This window comes from Scyliorhinus canicula, chromosome 3 (genome assembly GCF_902713615.1).
Source record: "Scyliorhinus canicula chromosome 3, sScyCan1.1, whole genome shotgun sequence".
Classification (NCBI taxonomy): Eukaryota; Metazoa; Chordata; class Chondrichthyes; order Carcharhiniformes; family Scyliorhinidae; genus Scyliorhinus; species Scyliorhinus canicula.
The window spans coordinates 60,962,507-60,969,708 of NC_052148.1; the positions used below are offsets into that span (position 1 = coordinate 60,962,507).

Sequence of the window (7,202 nt, forward strand, 5' to 3'; positions counted from 1 at the left end):
GAGATGGTGAGCAGTTTCAAATTCCTAGGGGTGCACATCACCAAAAATCTATCCTGGTCCACTCACGTCGACGCTATCACCAAGAAAGCACAACAGCACCTATACTTCCTCAGGAAACTAAGGAAATTCGGCATGTCCACATTAACCCTTACCAACTTTTACAGATGCACTATAGAAAGCATCCTATCCGGCTGCATCACAGCCTGGTATGGCAACTGCTCGGCCCAGGACCGCAAGGAACTTCAGAGAGTTGTGAATACCGCCCAGTCCATCACACGAACCTGCCTCCCATCCATTGATTCCATCTACACCTCCCGCTGCCGGGGGAAGCGGGTAGCATAATCAAGGATCCCTCCCACCCGGCTTACTCACTTTTCCAACTTCTTCCATTGGGCAGGAGATTCAGAAGTCTGAGAACACGCACAAACAGACTCAAAAACAGCTTCTTCCCCACTGTCACCAGACTCGTAAATGACCCTCTTATTGACTGACCTCATTAACACTACATCCTGTATGCTTCAACCGATGCCAATGCTTATGTAGTTACATTGCATATCTTGTGTTGCCCTATTATGTATTCTCATGTATTTTCTTGAATTGTTTAATTCCCTTTCTTCCATGTACTGAATGATCTGTTGAGCTGCTTGCAGAAAAATACTTTTCACTGTACCTTGGTACACGTGACAATAAACAAATCCAATCCAATCCAATCCCAAGTCTTGCATCATCTTCAAACTTTGAAATTGTGCCCTGTACACCCAGGTCCAGGTTATTAATATAAATCAAGAAAAGCATTGACCCTTCCCTTACGTAAATGTAGCTACAGTCCCAGAGAACCATAGGCTGCTCTTGAGGATTGACTGGTGGTGATTTAACCTGAGGGTCACACACATTCAGGCAAGGGACAGGTTTGAGAGGGCAATAACCTCAGCTGATACGAGAATCTTTTTGTCCCAATTAAGGGGCAATTTAGCGTGGCCAATCCACCTACCTGCGCATTTTTTGGGTTGTCAGGGCGAGATCCACGCAGACACGGGGAGAATGTGCAAACTCCACATGGACAGTCATGATGTGGAGATGCCGGCGTTGGACTGGGGTGAGCACAGTAAGAAGTCTTACAACACCAGGTTAAAGTCCAACAGGTTTGTTTCAAACACGAGCTTTCGGAGCACGGCTCCTTCTTCAGGTGAATGGAAAGGCTTGTTCCAGAAATGTTTATATAGACACAGTCAGAGATGCCCCGGAATGCGAGCACCTGCAGGCAATCAAATCATCAAAGATGCAGAGAGAGAGAGGTAACTCCAGGTTAAAGAGGTGTGAATTGTCCCAAGCCAGTTCAGTCGGTAGGCCTCTGCAAGTCCAGGCTTGCAGAAGCCCCGGAGGGTCAGCTCCTCCACAGATTGACAGCTTCAAGAACGAAATTCATGTCGCATTACATTCGGCCCCCACCAACAAGCCTGGACTTGCAGAGGCCTACCGACTGAACTGGCTTGGGACAATTCACACCTCTTTAACCTGGAGTTACCTCTCTCTCTCTGCATCTTTGATGATTTGATTGCCTGCAGGTGCTCGCATTCCGGGGCATCTCTGACTGTGTCTATATAAACATTTCTGGAACAAGCCTTTCCATTCACCTGAAGAAGGAGCCGTGCTCCGAAAGCTCGTGTTTGAAACAAACCTGTTGGACTTTAACCTGGTGTTGTAAGACTTCTTACACATGGACAGTGACTCGGGACCGGGATCGAACCAGGATCGTCGGCACCGTGAGGCAGCAGTGCTAACCACTGTGCCACCGTGCCACCCTAACCGGTACGGGAATTAAGCACACGTTGTTGGCACAACTCCGCAGGGGCTGGTTTAGCACACTAGGCTAAATCGCTGGCTTTTAAAGCAGACCAAGGCAGGCCAGCAGCACGGTTCAATTCCTGTACCAGCCTCCCCGAACAGGCACCGGAATGTGGCGACTAGGGGCTTTTCACAGTAACTTCATTGAAGCCTACTCGTGACAGTAAGCGATTTTCATTTCATTTCACATCATGAACCAGCCGTCCACCAAATGAGTTAACTGACACCTAACCCCTCTGTATATCATCCTCCAGTCAGCAGAAAGTAAAGTCTTGTGTAATTCATGTTTTTAATCGTCTTGAATTAAATAATTAAACTGGTGCGTATTAAAATTATAGTTATGCTAAAGACTTAATGATTCAAAATGCCACATGGTTCGAAATAAAATACCTACTGGCACTAATATTTTGCCTTTAAAAAGCATAGTTTTACTGAGTTTGGGAACTCAAATGACTAATACATAGCAAAACGATGTAATAGTAGATTTAGAAATTATATGGCCATTTGCTTAGAACCCTTGCATCTCAAAATGTGACACCACACCCCGGATTAACATGGAGATCTTAAGTTAACTAACTCACTCAATTGTTTTTTTAAAAAAATTAAAATTATACTTTAGTTTGTGTGTAGAGTTTGGTTTGTCAATGTACTACGACTGGTTAATGTCCAATCAGCCTTCTACGTGAATGATAAACTCCCAGACAATTTTCTTCCAGAGTTGCAGTTAAAAGAGGTAAATATTTGTCTGATACCCTTCCTAAATTACTTCTAAATTACGGAGATGCAGCTTTAATATAGAGTTCCCTTTATCGAGACACCTCTGGATGAAGGGTCAGTCTTACAACTTATAAGTGATGTCATAACATGTGATTACAGAACTAAGAACAGTTCCCTTTCGAATCTGGACACATCAGTCACATCTGGAGGAGAGGGGACGGAGAGAATGTCGAGAATGTCAGATCTGGGGGGGGTGATAAACACAGACTGTCAGATCTGGGGGAAGAGGACACACAGAATGTCAGATCTGAGAGGACACAAAATGTCAGATCTAGGGGATACAAAGAATATCAGATCTGGGGGAGGAAACACATACTGTCAGATCTGGAGGGCACAGAATGTTAGATTTGGGGACACACGCTGTCTGTCAGATCTGGACACACACACACACAGATGTCAGATATGGGGGGAGGGGAACACACAGAATGTCAGATCTGGGGGGAGAGGGGACACACAGATGTCAGATATGGGGGGTAGGGGAACATACAGAATGTCAGATCTGGGGGAAAGGGGATACAGAGTGTCAGACCTTGGGGGAGGGGGGTCACAAACTGTCAGATCTGGGGAGGGGGCACACACAGAATGCCAGATCTGGGGGGAGGGGGGATACAGAATGTCAGATCTGGGGGAAAGGGGATACAAAATGTCAGATCTTGGGGGAGGGGGGTCACAGACTGTCAGATCTGGGGAGGGGGCACACACAGAATGCCAGATCTAGGGGGAGGGGGGTACACAGAATGTCAGATCCTGGGGAGGACACAGAATGTCAGATCTGGGGGTGGGGGAACACAAAATGTCCGATCTGGGGAGGGGGCACACAGAATGTCAGAGCTGAGGAGGGGGCACACAGAATGTCAGAGCTGAGGAGGGGCCACAGAATGTCAAAGCTGGGAAGGGGGCACAAGCAATGTCAGATCTGGGGGAGGGGGACACACAGAATGTCAGGTCTGGGGGGGGGGACACATACACAAACTGTCAGATCTGGGGGAGGGGAAACACACAGAATGTCAGATGTCATTTCATTTTTTCATTTCATTTCAGATGGGGGGAGGGGGATACAGAATGTTAGATCTGGGGGGAAGACAGGCTGTCAGATCTTGGGGGGGGGGGGGTGGGAGACACACAGAATGTCAGATCTAGGGGGTGGGGGAAGACAGAATGTCAGATGGGGGTGGGACACAGAAGAATGTAAATATTTCGTCGTCTGTGGGAAAACCTCCGTTTTTGTGGACCTAAACCGCTGGATTAATGGCGGCAATGTTGTGCAATCTGTATTCAGATTAACTCGGTTGGATTGCTGAGCAGGGCGGCCCACCGCACATTTCCGGCATTCAGGAGTCGCCATGTCAACATCAGCCGGCCGAGGACATGAATTCACTCACCCTCCATTTACAGTGGCCCGAGTCCGCAGCACAGGCTCCCGGTCGGGAGAAGCTTCCGGAACCGGGACAGGCGCCAGGGACAGGCCCCGCCCTCACATCAATCACCAGCGCCCAGGGGCAATGCCCCGCCCCCTGCATTGCCCCGCCCCCTGCATTGCCCTCTCACGCGCGAGCGCAGTCACGCCCTGCAAGGCAGGGGAAGAGGACTTGGTGAGTTACTGGAGTGCACCTTGTGCCTGGTGCATACTGTTGCCACTGTGTGCCAGCGGTGGAGTTAGTCAAAGGTTATTGTGTGGATGGGCTGCTCTGTCCTGAATGGTATTCATGTTCTTAAGTGTGGTGGGAGCTGCACTCATCCAGGCAAGTGGAGAATATTCCATCACTCTCCTGACTGGTGCCTTGTAGATGGCGGACAGGGGACGGGATTCTCCCTTTTGGGGACTAAGTCCCCATGCCCGCTGGAAAATGGGTAAGAATCACTCCGGACTTATTCCATAAAGGTCTGGGGTGATTCTCTGTTTTCCAGGGGGCTAGTAGAGCCCCGGCGTGTGTCCCGTGTCTCTGGCTGCCGGTGGGGCACTGATCGCCAGACTGCGTGGCCACGCATGTGCACGGTGGCCGCAAGCGGGTCCGGGCATGTGCACGGTGCCCACCTCGGCGGAGGCACCACTGACTTGGCCACACAGCAGGCCCATGCGGAGCAAGGTAGGTGCCGCCCAGATCACGATGGCCCGCGGATCGGTGGCTCCCAATCGCGGGCTTGGCCACTGCTGAGGCTCCCCCCCAGAGTCAGATACCCCCCCTACCTGGATCGCCACCGCCCCGCGGGTCCCAGCTCGCTCTGGGTGGTACCACGTGTAAACCACGCCAGTGGAAGTTTGGCCGGTCGACCGTGGAGAATTGCCGTGGGGGCCACGGCCCCTGACCGGCGCCATGTCGACCGCACGCGGGACTGGCAGGTCTACGAAGAATTGAGGAAGCACCATCGCGCCGGATTTCCGGTGTGAATGGCTATTCTCCGCCCCCGCGTCCTGCGTGATTCCGGCACGGAGGGTTGGAGAATCCCGCCCAGGCTATGGGGAATTGGAAGTGAGTTACTCTGCAGAATTCCCAGCCTGCTCGTGCAGCCAATGTACTTCTGTGAACAGAAACTACTGGACAATCTCAGTAGGTCTGTCCGCATCTGTGGAGAGAGAAGGGAGCTAATGTTTGGAGTCTGGATAACTCTCCTCTCAAAAAAGTCACTCTCAAAGAATCATCCACACTCAAAATGTTAATAATAATAATCTTTATTAGTGTCACAAATAGGCTTGCATTAACACTGCAATTAAGATACTGTGAAAATCCCCAAGTCGCCACACTCCGGTGCCTATTCAGGAACACTCGTAGAGGGTGTGGCAGGATAGACACTGGGCGCGATTCTCCGTAAATACGGCGAGTCGTAAAGGCTGCCGTGAAACTGGCCGTGTTTTACGGCAGCCTCCGCGCCCCCTCCCAGGACCCGATTATCACCACCGGGCGGGGCTAGCAGCGGAGCCCCGTGAAGCACGGCATCGCGGCCTGAGCAACCGTCGCTAAGTCCGTGCGCCAAGCGTCATGCTGGCTGACGCAGACAATGACGTCAGCCGCGCATGCGCGGATTGGACGGCTCCAACCTGCGCATGCGCGGGCCGTCATCTCCCTCGGCCGCCCGGTGGCTGATCCTGCGGGGCGGCAGAGGGAGAAAGAGTGCGTCCGTTATAGATGCACTGCCCGCGATCGGTGGCCGTGGTACTGCCGTGCCAATCGGGGCCCTGGATGCCCAGAACGGGCATGTTGCGGCCGTTTTTACGACGGCAGCAAGCAGGTGTGTTTGCTGCCGTAAAAACGGTCGTAAAGGCCTGGGAACTCGGCCCATCGGCCTGGGGAGAATCGCTGTTCGCCGTAAAAAACGGCGAGCAGCGATTCGTGTCGTGGGGCGGCCGTGGGGGGAGGAGGGGGGAGAATAGCGGGAGGGCGTGAAAAATGTCGGGGACGCCCTTCTGCTATTCTCCGACCCGTCGTGGGCAGCGGAGAATCGCGCCTGCTGAGAGGATGAATGGCAGAGTCTAGGACCAGAGTAAGGGGTCTCCCATTTAAGACAGAGTTGAAGAGGAATTTCTTCTCCGAGGGTAGTGAATTTGTCAGATTCTTTACTGCAGTGAGCTGTAGGGGCTGGGTTATTAAGTATGTTCAAGGCTGAGATGGACATATTTTTAATCAATCAGGGAATCAAGGGTTATAGAGATAAGTGGATTTGAGGATTATATCAGATCAGCCATGAACTCATTCAATGGTAGAGCAGACTCGATGGGCCGATTGACCTTCTTCTGCTCCTTCGTTTTATGGTCTTATGGGTTCCCCAGCATTGAGGATGGTCATATTTGTGAAGCCCCTCCTCTAGTTAGTTGTTTAATTATTCACCACGATTTATAATTGGTTGTGCCAAGACTGCAGAGCTGAGATATGATCTGTTGGTCGTGGGATTGCTTAACTCTGACTATCAGACAGAGGTTAGCACTGTTGCTTCACAGCGCCAGGGTCCCAGGATCGATTCCCGGCTTTGGTCATTGTCTGTGCGGAGTCTGCACGTTCTCCCCGTGTCTGCGTGCGTTTCCTCCCGGTGCTCCAGTTTCCTCCCACAAGTCCCGAAAGACGTGCTGTTAGGTGAATTGGACATTCTGGATTCTCCCTCCATGTACCTGAACATGCACCAGAATGTGGTGACTAGGGGTTTTTCACAGTAACTCTATTGCAGTGTTAATGTAAGCCTACTTGTTATAATAAAGATTATTATTATTATTTTCATTTTCAGCACGTACATCGTCCTGCGCTGTAGCTTCACTCCATTTTTCGGTATGCCTAGTGCTGTTTGTGGCATGCCCTCCTGCATTCTGCATTAAGCCAGGGTTGATCCCCCAGCTTGATGATAATGGTAGAGTTGGGGACATGTTGGGCCATGAGGTGACTGTTTATACTTGTATACAATTCAGTTTCTGCTGATGGCCCACAGCTTCATGGATGCAGGTTTTGAGTTGCTGGATCTGTTTGAACTGTATCCATTTAACACTGTGATAGTGCCACCCAACAGTGTAAGGTATTCCCAATGTGAAGATGGGATTTGACCTCTACAAAGAATGCGTGGTGACTACTGCTACTAATACAGTTATGGACAGATGC

The 7,202-nt window shown here is 50.7% G+C and overlaps 1 protein-coding gene across 1 annotated transcript in view; it reads right to left on the reverse strand.

Annotated features, from left to right (window-relative positions):
• Positions 1-4,134, reverse strand: part of amacr (alpha-methylacyl-CoA racemase) — a 106,585-nt gene extending 102,451 nt beyond the window's left edge. Inside the window, exon 1 of the mRNA XM_038790614.1 lies at positions 4,005-4,134. The gene's annotated coding sequence lies outside the window, so the exon portion shown is untranslated. The remainder of the gene's footprint in view (positions 1-4,004) is intronic.
• Between the last annotated feature and the right edge of the window lie 3,068 nt (positions 4,135-7,202).